This window comes from Phoca vitulina, unplaced genomic scaffold (assembly GCF_004348235.1).
Source record: "Phoca vitulina isolate PV1807 unplaced genomic scaffold, GSC_HSeal_1.0 scaffold94, whole genome shotgun sequence".
Classification (NCBI taxonomy): Eukaryota; Metazoa; Chordata; class Mammalia; order Carnivora; family Phocidae; genus Phoca; species Phoca vitulina.
Genome location: NW_022589797.1, coordinates 2,593,588 through 2,606,124, shown reverse-complemented (window position 1 = coordinate 2,606,124; position 12,537 = coordinate 2,593,588). Strand labels below are relative to the sequence as shown.

Sequence of the window (12,537 nt, the reverse complement as noted above, 5' to 3'; positions counted from 1 at the left end):
CTCACAGCTCCTCCCCACCTGTGCAGCCTTTGTCTCTTCTAGACAGTTCTGACATATATGCACAGCCTATATCCCTCCACACCTGCTGAGCTTATCTGTGTGCCTGTAGGATAGTGCTTCTTAATCACCTGGGAATATTGTTTAAATGCAAATTCCAATTTAGTAGATCTGAATGGTGCCTAAGTGTCTGTATTTCATACAAGCTCCCAAGTGATACCAATGCTCTGAATACAGGGACCACACTTTGAATAGGCTCTAGGCCTCAAGGCTGTAGGCCACCCCCTCTACACCCACACCATCCCCAGACAACCTCTGTTTGAGAGGCAGAGGCCTCTGCCCCCACCTTAACCTGGTTTTATACTCTTAGTGCCAAGAGAGGACAATGGTTAGGTGGGGGAGGAGGGAGGAGGGAGGACCCAAAGCTCATGTTGGGAAGGCAGCACCGCTAAGAGCTCTGGCTGAGCCACGGCAGGGAGTTGTTCATAACAATGCAGACCAGGTGTGGTTCTTCTGGAATTCAGCAGATCATTTAGTTCATATTGCTGGAACACCTGTTACCTGCTAGGTGTACAGCTATGGTGCTTGGCGTTTTAGGTATATTATCTCATTTAATCCTACTAAAAGACTGAGTAAGGTAAATATCATTCCCATTTTAAAATTGAAGAACCAGGTTATTTAAAGTAATACATTCAAAATCACACCTTGAAGGTGATTAGCACTAGAATTTGAATCTAACTTGTCATTTCTTATACCCAACCTCTTCTTAGAGAGATCAGATAAAGTCATGAGATTAACAACACATCAGAACTTACACAGATGTGAGACTGTTGTCTTATAAAGCAGGCACTTGGAAGGCTGGTACTAGTCTCATCCTGTCTCCAGTGCTCTGCACACACTTGAAGCCCCTCTTTAGAAAATGGCATGGATGTTTTCTGATTAGCAATCTCCTGCTCAAAAAGTGCTCCACAGGAAGGAAATATTGGAGTCACTGAAGCAGTCAATACCTCAGGATAGGGAGAGAGAGAGAGAGACAGACTAGCAGGAAGCAGCAAGAAAAAGCACTGGGGACTGAGAATGCTGAGCCCAGGAGAGAAAAGAAGATGACAGTATTAAAAAAAAGAGACGAAAGAGTCTCAGACATAGGATGTCTGGGTGGCTCAGTCTGTTAAGCGCCTCTCTTCAGCTCAGGTCATGATCCCAGGGACCAGGATCGAGTCCTGCTTCTCCCTCTGCCTGCCGCTTCCGCTGCTTGTGCGCTCTCTCTCTCTCTCTCTCTGACAAATAAGTAAATAAAATCTTTAATAAAAAAAGAAAGAAAGAGTCTCAGTCACCAATTCAGTTCTTGTCCTAAATTTTAGGGACACTTATAGTCTAGGCACTAGCAGATACAAAGATAATATGATCTCTACCGATGAAGAGCCAGTATGTAAGGCAAATGAATAAATAGATAATTTTTAACAATATGCCAAGTGCTACAATGGAGGTTTGTATGGAGTGTTGTCTGTACACAGAACAGAAGCACCTATTCCACCCTGGGGAATTAGAGAAAACTTCTTCAAAGAAAGCTGAGGCATGAAGAATGAGTAGGAGATAGAAATGAACCAGATGAAGAAAGGAGTAGGGAAAGAAAAGCAAAGACAAGAAAACAAAGGAGTAGGGAGGAAGAGACACATGACTACCTAGCAGGCAAAAGGAGTAGCTCAATTTGGCTGGAATGTTAAGCGGTGGGGTGAAGTGGCAGGTGATGAGACTAGAACAGGAGGAAGGCTTAAAATCATGAAGGGCTTTGTAAATCACATACAGGATTTTGGACTTTAATGGAAAATAATGGAACTGGAGAAGAAAAACATATCAAGGTCATATTGCCAGGGCTTAGTGGCTGACTGGATCTGGGTTTGAGGAGAAAGACCTAGGCACAGATGACTCCTAAGTTTCCTGTGTGTGTGTGTGTGTGTGTGCGCACGCACACACACCTAAAAATATGAAGGATCAGAGGAAAGAACTTGGGGAACACCAATATTGAAGGGATAGACAGAAAAGGACTGACAGCAGGCGGCCAAGGAGAGGCTGGTATCATGGATGTCTGGGAAGGATAAGGTTTTGAGAAGGTTAATGTAAAACAGGGGGAAACAGAACCAGAGTTCTAAAGGGGCTCTTAGATGACAAGAGAGACTGGAGTGGAGGATGGTTGAGGCTAGGAGGTAGGAGCCAGTGGAGAAGGGCCAGATATTTGAAGATGTCAGGAAAGAGAATTCAAGACACACTGTTTACTCTGTAGTTTGCTGACATTTCAGCAGAAACTCTATTTTATTCTCTCAATGTTATGTGTCTGATCCTTGGGAAGCTTGAGACTCCCCAGAAATAAGCCCCATTAAAGAAGTCTAGCCCTGGTCCAGACAGCATGGCAGGTCTGCTATTTCTTAGGAAGTGTGGGCAAGTGAAGGCAAGGGAGGCTGACCAGGGCCTGGCCAATCTCAAAGTAGCAGCAAGCTGGGTTGGGGTGGGGGGTTGAAGTTGCCCCAAGTTCTGGCTGTACCACAGTCCCATGACTTAGCCTTAGGCCATTTTCCCCAGGCCAGGGCAAAAAGCACAAAAACACTGGGCTTCTAGTCCTTTAGGCAGGAGGCCTGCACAGACTGAACAGGAGCAGCCTGGGAATTCAGGACAGTGGGAAGCAGCCTGCATTGAGCTTTTACTTTTTTTTTTTTTTTTTAAGGATTTGATTTGATTTGATATTTATTTATTTATTTATTTATTTGAGAGACTGAGAGAGAGCACGAGCAGGGCAGAGGGAGAAGGACAAGCAGACTCCCCATTGAGCAGGGAACCCGATGCAGGGCTCGATCCCAGGACTCTGGGATTATGACCTGAGCTGAAGGCAGATGCTTAACCGACTGTCACCCAGGCACCCCTGCATTGAGCTTTTTCAAGAAATTGAAACACCTGCTCCACCAACCATGGACATCCAGGAGAGGCTCAGTGTTGGAAACTATCTCCAAGTGATCATGGTTATGTAGTGATCATGATTTCTCACTTTTAAAACCTTCAATAATACTTTTCTATAAAAATAAACAAATAAAACTAAAGAATCATTTGACTTAGGTGCACCTGGCTGGCTCAGTCAGTAGAGCACGCAACTCTTGATCTTGGGGTCATGAGTTTGAGCCCCACATTGGGCATAAAATTTATTTAAAAAAAATATATTTATCCTTTTTTTTGACAGAGGGCAAGAAAGCACAAGCAGGGGGAGCTGCAGAGGGAGAGGGAGAAACAGGTTCCCCGCTGAGCAGGGAGCCCCACGTGGGGCTCTATCCAAGGACTCCAGGATCACGACCTGAGCCGAAGGCAGACACTTAACCGACTGAGCCACCCAGGCGTCCCGGCATAAAGTTTACTTAAAAAAAAAGAATTTGGGGTGCCTGGCTGGCTCAGTCAGTAGAGCATGCAACTCTTGTAAGTTTGAGCCCCACACTGGGTGCAGAGATTATTTAAAAATAAAATCTTTAAAAAAAGAATAATTTGACTTAATTATTAATTCTTCCCTTAGATATAGTAATGGAGTCAGTAAACTGCATGCCTCCACTGTAAGAGAAGTTAAGATATGTGCAATTAGAGTTAAGGGTAGATTCTAGGTCTGTCTCCTGCATCCAAACACCAGAGCCTATGGGTGAGTGGGCATCGAGCAGGAAAACCAGGCTTGCACTAGCACTGGCAACCTCAATGAGGTTGGACTGACCTTGACCTCGGGGGCTACTACATTTTGAAAACATCATGTTTTGGGGATGAAGAGCCTGTTTTGCTATATACAAAAATGGGTCTGTGAATGCTGCCAGAGTTGAATGAATGTTTTATGCTATTTGATGCATTTGAAATAACCCAATAAGTTGAAAATTTTTGCTGTGAAAGGAATGTTTGTTCTGTAGAGTTAAATGGTGGTTGCAACTAGAAAAGAAACCCCCAAAGTTCCTGTGTTTCCTGGCAGGGGAACAATGCTTTCTCTTCATTTGCTTCACAACCTTATGGCAGGCAGAAGGTTAGTTACAAGGCCTCACATCTGGGCTTCAGGGAAGCACAGAATAACCATTTCCAGGAGTGTTTTGGATTCTACATGGACACTTAATCTCACAGGCAGTAGGGGCCTGTCCTGTTCATATTATGACTTCCACTCTTCCTCCTATTCTCTTCTATCTTTCACTCCAAGGAAAACCTGAGCATCGGCTCTTCAGTGATTTATCCTATCAGTGTTTAGGAAGAGTACTTTTCAATTCCTTGTTACATCTAGGTGGGACCAAGACAAGTTCTCTCTCTGCAGATAGGAGAACTAACAGTCTATGGAAAGAACCCCAAAATCCAGTCAACCTGGGCTGCCCCCGGATTCTGAATTTGGCCACCCACCCCCTCTGCCCCAGCCCCAGCCAGCTGCAAATTGTCTGGATCCAGCTGCTTTGACACGCTGATGTTATCAGCCTCATGGTGCCTGGAGCGCGCAGATAGGAACAGGGAATGGCGCCGTCTCACCGGACATAGTAATGCAATTTCGTTTCTGAAATCCAAGTATAAAATCTTGAAAGCTGACATTTTTTATCTACCACAGAAGGGGGATGATAGTGTGGAATTCCCAGAGGAACCATCAAAATGTGGAAATGGCTTCTGTAATATATTAATAAACAGTTCAAAGCAATGAAAAAAATGTACAGAGAGGATCTGGAGGGAAAGTTAAGTGTCTAGTCCTTCTTGCCCCCTCCTCTCCCTCCTCTGAGCTCTGCTGCCAGGTGACCACTCCACTGTGAATCCCAAGCTGGGGCTAGGAGCCCCTCTCCTGAGCATCCCTGTGAGAGTCCCCTGCGCTGGGGAGATGGACGAGGCACCAGCCTCCCCTGGGGGCTGTGCCACAGCAGTTTGGGTGGGTCTCAACCAGCCCTTTTTTGGAAAGGGGCTATTCAGACTGGGCTAGGAATGGTGGCAAAGCAACAGTCGCTTGCCTTCCCTTCCATTTCCCCAACCTCATCCCGTGCCACTCTTCCCCCAGATTACCACACTTTGCCTCACTGGTCTCTGTTCCTGACGGAGCACGAAGAGCCTTCCTGCCTCATGCTCCCCTTCCAGCTACGTCTTACTTGTCCTTCAGGCCTCAGCTGACACATCATTTCTTATAAAAAAAACTTCCCACGAATACCAAGATAGGTTATGTCCCTCTATAATATACTCTCACAGCACCACCCCCTTCCATTTCTTTCACGTACTTACCAAATTTTACTTCAGTGAATACTTGTATAATTTATTTAATAAATGTTCCTGAAGGCAGGGACCATGCCTATTTCTATGGTGTCCTCCCAGTGCCTAGCACAGAGAATGAAGGGCCGTAATCTGATGACAGACAAACAGATTTCTTTCTATTTGGCTTGAGCCACAGCAAGGCTCTTTCCGTAACAGAGGTGCAAAAGTCCGGTGGCCTACCAGGCTGTGCCAGGGCCTTGTCTAATGGTGTCCCAGACAGATGTTGTATTGTGTGCTCTTTGTAGGGCCATTTCTCTATGGAATTCTCTGGCTGGGGGCTGAAAGATTGCCTTCTAGGAAGTTATTTTGGAGAACAGCCAAAGTAGGAGTCCCCAAACCCTCCCTTACCCACTCACTCACCTGAAGGCTTGGCCTAGTTAGAACTCACTTAAGGTCCATGACCAAAGTGGCAGCCCAACTTCAGGTTGCCCTCTTGTGAGGACTGACCATCAGCTGAGCAGACACAGCTTTCTTTGAGACTCCAGGGCCAGGTCAGATTTTGCTTGCGGATACATACTCCCACTATCAAATGAGTAAGGCCCAACTCTTACTGTCAAGTTTTAGAGGAGTGGGAAGCCAGCTTGGAACCAAACCATCAGAAAACCCTTTGGAGGGAGATAGGGTCAGGGCTGCTCTGATCCTGTCTGCTCAAAGTGCTTTCTGACAACCCGGGGCTTACGACCATGTTTACCAGGCAGTGAAGCACCCAAGGCATAGGAGCACTTGGAGTTCAGATATAAGGGCAAGGAGATAGCAAAGGAAAACATAGGAAACCTCCCTGAACAGTAAGCACACCTCTGGCTGGAGAATAGGGCCTGTGGATTCCAGTTTTGCCTGTGAACTGCACTGACTTTGAGAGTCTAGACAGGTCATTTCACTCTCTGAGTTCCCAGGTCTGTTTTTATTCAGGCCCTGAAATTCCAGAAAGAGCCTCCAGGGCAGAAAGTAAATGAATTGTCCCAGGTCAATGCCAGATGGCAGCCCTGGGATTAGAATTCATGGGCCCTTCTTTCCAGCCAGCTGCTCCTTCCCCTGAGCTCTGAACTGTTTCTTCTGAATGCACAGGATTATATTCAATTTAGTAAGGTTTATGGTCACATAATCACTGCTCCTAATAAAACAATGAATACAAAGCATCCGCTGTCATGGAAGGCAAACATGGGAGAGCCTTTGCCCCTGAGAAAACAGGCCAAAAGCAAGTTCTGGCTGATATTAGGCCTGTTCTACTTGAACAAAAACCAACACAACCACTCTCTTGGGATCTGACGGAGTCCTCATCTGTTCTTGTTTCTTGTCCAGGCTTCCTTATATGTCAATAGCCTATGCTTAATCCCATAGTAAGGGCTCTCCTGGAAGCTAGAAAACACTTTCCACAGGCATGAGAGGAGCCAGCCTGAGGGACAGTCTGGATCTAGATCCTCTGAGCATCTTTTCATCCATAAATTAGTTACTATATTGTTAATGCTTCCATTTCCAGGAGTGTTATAAGCTATACCTCTTCAGGTGCGGTGGAGGCAGCCCTACTCCTTCCAGCCCAAACTCTGTCAGGTCTACTCATGGCTCAGCAAACACCAAATGCTCTTTTCTCCTCCCTGCCCTGGCCTGTACCATTATGACTGGCTGGTGCTAAGAGAGGGAGCCTGTAGCTGTTCTCTGCTGGTTTCATATTGCTTTAGCACGTGTTTCTTTGACCAGGAACTTTTGACCAGAAAATCCAATCCCTAGTAGGTGACTGTGATTCTTCTGCCCTTCCAGATTCCTCACAAACCCCTCCTCTGGATGATTTGGGGAATCAGGAAGGAAACCCCTCTGCAATGTTAATCTAACTCTCTTTTGCCTAAGGCCCAAGTGCATGCCTAGGGTGGGGGTGGCAGGCTGTGAACCTCTGAACTCACTAGTTTCATTTCTGCTTCTACTTGCTACACTTGCTCCAATCCACCTTATGTCAATGCTCTTTCCCTAAAAAAAGGTATCTTTAAATCAAGTGTACACCCAGTGGCAGGCTGACTGAACAGTGATAGCTCATGAAATGGTCTAGCTTCAGGCCTTGAAATCTGCTCAGTGCCTCTCTTTAGTTTCCCCTGCCTCACACACCAGACTGAAGATGGGAATGCAGGGGTATTAGAGACAAAGGCCCTTTTAACACTCTCTTGTTCCACTAGATTCTTACCCTCCCTCCGAAATCCTACAGTTCTGTGGTATCAGGGTGTCAGATCCTAGCCAGGGACAGCTCAGATGTTGTCTTGAAAGCTTATTTCACCTTCAGAGTGATGGTGACCTCCACAGAGAGAGCTCAAGTCAGGCTAGATGTGTGTGGAGAAAGGTGGGGCAAGGGCTGGAGAGGATAAGGGGTAGTCCCTGGATCCATAGGGCTGATCTTGGAGACAGAAGAGGCCAGAGACATGTATAGGGAAGCTATTCAAAATTAAATAAGCAAGGGCCTTAAGGACTTGGGCACCTAGGCTTTTCAGACCTGGCAGAGACTGGGCTCCTCTAGGAGCTATCCAGGGTCCTGAACTGCCTCCACCTGAAGATCTTGGAGCCTCTGGACAAGAGGCCCACGTGCCAGTTAACACCGACCTTAAATGCTACTGGCTCCTCTCTGCTCATCCCTGATGCCAACTGTCTGCTTGGACCCATTGCCTGAAGTAGCTCCAGCATAACTCAAATCACACTCTATGGGTGCAGCTTGGGCTTCATGCCAGCAGCCTGGCTCCCTGGCCAGGTTTTCAACAAGGGATGAGGTTGAGGTGGAGGATTTTGGTGTATGTGAAAAAGTATCTCCTAGTCCCTCTGGAAGCTCAAGACTAAATGGGCCTGGCTCAGGGACAAGGTGGTTGGTCATAGGGAAGGGAAAGAGGTCTCCATGTTGCACATCCTCAGACAGATCAGTCACTCCTCCCCTCACCTCAGTGGCTGCTGCACACATGTGTAAGTACACACACACACACACACACACACATGCACATACACACATGCCAGATTTTCTGCTCTGTCACTGCAGAGTCTGTATTGCTACAAAGAAGGCATAGTCTCCTTTGTCTGCACCTGAGCATAATGTACCTGCTTTGTTCTCACCATGGATATTACAGAAATCTGGCAAAGAGTACCAAAACTTAAAACTTAAATAAATAAAATACTGCTTTTTTCTGAATTGAAGAGGAATACATTGTCACTGTAAAAAGTCCAGATAAGCACATGGGGAGCCTCGGTGGCTCAGTTGGTTAAGCAGCTGCCTTCAGCTCAGGTCATGATCCCAGGGTCCTGGGATCAAGCCCCATGTCGGGCTCCCTGCTCGGTCGGGAGCCTGCTTCTCCCTCTCCCTCTGCCTGCCACTCTGCCTATTTGTGCTTTCTCTCTCTGTCTCTCTGTCAAATAAATAAATAAAATCTTAAAAAAAAAAAAAAAAAGTCCAGATAAGCACAAAAGAAGAAGAAAAAAAAAAATCACCCTTAATCCTACCATCCAGAGCTATCGCCCATGTTAAATTCTTGGCACACAGCCTGGGCCCTTGTGTGTGTGTGTGTGTGTGTGTGTGTGTGTGTGTGTGTGTGTGCGCGCGCTACAGGTGTGGTAAGAGGCAGTATAGTGCAGTGATTAAAAGTATGAATCTTAGAGTAAGTTCTACCTCTGCCATTTACTTTTCTGTGTGATAGTGATCAAATTTCTGACCTCACTGGATCTGGTTTTCATAATTTTCTTGGTGTGTGTGTGGGGGGAGGTTTAGAGAAATACTGTGTTTAATGGTAAAGCTTAGTTCACCCTAGCATGGCCTGGAATTGAAGCAGCAGGGATGGGTAGGGGACCCTCACAGAGCCTACATAGTGAAAAAGATAAGGAAAGTGACCATCAAACAGAAGAGTCCCAAGGCCTCAGACAGGGCAAAGCCCAGAATAGCATAGGAGGAGAAGAGCTGCTGCTTGAGAGATGGGTTTCTGGCATAGCCAAGGATAAAGCTACCAAACACTATTCCAAAGCCCCTGAACCAGTCTCACCAACTGTAGTGGCCCCAGCACCAGTTGGCCACTGTGTCAATGGAGACCACAGTGATCTGGAACTCCAATCTGGCCACCTGGAGTAGGGAGCTGCTGTAGATGGCTATTTAGACGGGACCTCTGGTCTACCCAGGAAGGAGGCAGACACACACCTGATTGGATCCCTAGTACAACAGCGGATCAGAGCTGGAAGAATGAGTAGTGCCTCGGTAGTCTGCACTTTCTTAGTCTCCCCGCTTTAGTTCTAGGTCTCAGTGCTCAGCTTTCCCACCCTGTTTTTCATCTTTAACATAAGGAAAATAATAGTACCCATCTCAAAAGATTGCTGGGAGGATTAAATAGGATAATGTATATGAAGTGCTTACTACAGTCCTTGATGCATGGTAAGCAGTCAATAAAGGGTAGCTTTTGTTACACATGACCCCCCCCCCCCCCCCGCCCCCACTCTAATACTGCTTGGTGCCTAATTTTAAAACCAGACTATTCTCCATCTCAGAGAAAAGCTGAAGAGAGGATGAATAAGTTCAGTTTATTTCATCTTCTATCTGGCCTAACTTTCCAGGCCACAGTGATGATAAGCTGGGACTTGGGAAATAAAATGGCCTCCTAGCTCAGAAAGGAAAAAAAGCAGTTCTTGATCCAGGGCTTTAGCTTTCAGCCTGAGTTCTGCAGTCAGGAAATGGCAGCGGCTTCTTTTTGGTCAAGGTTCTCTCCTCTTCTTGAACTTTGGGCCCCAGCATTTTGGCCTACTTGCTCTGGCCAGAACTTTCTGCCTCTCTGCCCAGGAGTGTCCCACTCTCCTCCAGGGGCTCCTTCCCTCTTGGCACCCACAAGTCCCTTTGCCTGGTTTGGGCAAGGCTGCTTCCTCACTGTCTACGTCCTGGCCATTTGATTCCTATGCCTACCATCCCACTTCTCCATACCTGCTCTACTAACCCTGTTCTCTTTGAGGTCAGCACTGGGCTCCTAAATAAAATCCAATGGTCTTTTCTCTCAGGTGATCGTCCATTACCTTTCAGTATCATTAGACAGTGCTGATCAGATCTTTCTGGAAGTTCTATTTTCCCTTGGCTTTTATAAAAACATCCTATCCCTATCTGTTCTGACTACCCTCCCTACTGTTCTTCCTCTTATACTCTAGACATAGAGCCTCTCCTTAGTGTGGTCACTGGCTCTCTTTCCACATGCTCTCTCTTGGCATATGGAAATATAATATTATATTATAAACGTATTCTCTCAAATAATATCTCTCTCGGTTTTACCCCCAAATCTATATCTCTAGCTCTGACCTCTTAAGCTCCAGACCCACATTTCCAACTGCCTACTACTTTTTTTAAGATTTTATTTATTTATTTTTCAGAGAGAGAGAGAGAGCACAAGCAGGGGGAGCAGCAGGCAGAGGGAGAAGCAGGTTCCCGCTGAGCAGGGAGCCCGATGCAGGGCTTGATCCCAGGACCCTGGGATCATGACCTGAGCTGAAGGCAGAGGCTTAACTGACTGAGCCACCCAGGCGTCCCTATCTACTACTTTCACTGATGTCATCCCCCAGTCTAGTTCTTCCTGTTGACTACCCTTATCTTGTTAATGACACAAACCACTTTCCCAGTTAAATAAACTCAAAACATAAAGGGTCATTAAAAAAACTTATTATTTTGAAACAGTCTTATATTTATAGAAGAATTACAAAGACAGTACAGAGAATCCTTGTATACTCTTCACCCAGCTTCCCCTAATGTTAGCATCTTAAATAACCATGGTACATTGATCAATTCTACATTGAACAAATCAATACTATTCACTATAGACTTTACGCAAATTTCTCCAGTTTTTCTCATTAATATCCCTTTTTCTGTTCCATATTGCATTTCATCGATACGTCTCCATGGTCTCCTTAGTTTCTTCCTCTTTTCTTGACTTTCATGACTTTGACTTTTGAGGAGTACTGGTCAGGTATTTTCTTTTCTTTTTTTTAAGATTTTATTTATTTATTTGACAGAGGGAGACATAGCGAGAGAGGGAACACAAGCAGGGGGAGTGGGAGAGGGAGAAGCAGGCTTCCCACCAAGCAGGGAGCCTGATGCGGGGCTTGATCCCAGGACCTGGGATCAAGGCCTGAGCTGAAGGCAGACGCTTAACGACTGAGCCACCCAGGCGCCTCGGGTCAGGTATTTTCTAAAACATTCCTGCAATTTTGATTTGCCTTGTTTTCTCATGATTAGACCGAGGTTAGATTTTTGGGAAGAATACCACATAGGTGGTTTGTCCTTTGTACCACAGCATATCAGGGGGTATATGACTTATTGTTGGTGATACTAATTTTAATCATTTAGGGCGGTGTTTACCAAGTTTCTCCACTACAGTTACTATTTTTCTCTTATTTTGACCATATTCCATTAGTCAGAAGCAAGTCACTAAGTCCAGGCCACACTCAAGGGAGGAGAATTAAGTTCCACTTTCTAGAGGAGGAGTATGAAAGAATTTGTGGACATATGTTAAAACTACCACAGTAATTCATACATATTTTGGTAGAGGTTCTTATAGGCTGTGCAAATTCTTATTTCTCCTTAAAGTTTCACCCACTAGTTTTAGCAATCAGTGGATCCTGCCAGCAGCAATTATTACTATGATGTTCTAAAGATAATTTTTAAATTTCATTCTTTCTACAAAAAAAAAACACTTTTAAATAAATTTTAGTAAACTTCTTAATACATAAATATAATTCTTGAAGATTTGTTCTTTCTCCTTCATTTATTTATTTATTCAACCATTTATTTATACCAGTATGGATTAATATACATTTATTTTATTTTGGGGGTTGTAATCCAATACTACCATTATTTATTTTGTTGTTCAAATTGTTCCAGCTTTGGCCACTGGAACCTTTTTCAAGTTGGCTCCTATCTCCTTTTGATGTGCCTAGGGGGTCATTTTAATCCACCTCTTTTTCCTCCTTATCCCCTGGCAAGCTAATCATGAACCTACAGTAACATTTTTGTTTCCTTTTTTTAATATTCTCTAAACCAACATCCTGCTTCAGATCCTTATCAACTTACTTCAGGACCTGCAGTGGTAACCCACTCTTCTCCCCAACCTGTTTCTTCTTCCTTCAACTCATCCTACACATTACTCTTAAATTACCCTTCTGGGAATTAAACACTGCTCTCATTACATCATTCCCTTGTCCAAGACCCTTCAGTGGCTCTTACCACTTAAAAACTCCTTGACCTGGCATTCAATAGTTTTAACAACATGGCCCAATTTGACA

At 45.1% G+C, this 12,537-nt stretch overlaps 1 protein-coding gene and 1 pseudogene across 4 annotated transcripts in view; both read right to left on the bottom strand.

Annotated features, from left to right (window-relative positions):
• FAM219A (family with sequence similarity 219 member A) overlaps positions 1 to 12,537 on the bottom strand; it is a 51,995-nt gene that overhangs the window by 19,247 nt on the left and 20,211 nt on the right. The window lies entirely within an intron of this gene.
• Positions 8,812 to 11,156, bottom strand: LOC116627126 (annotated as a pseudogene).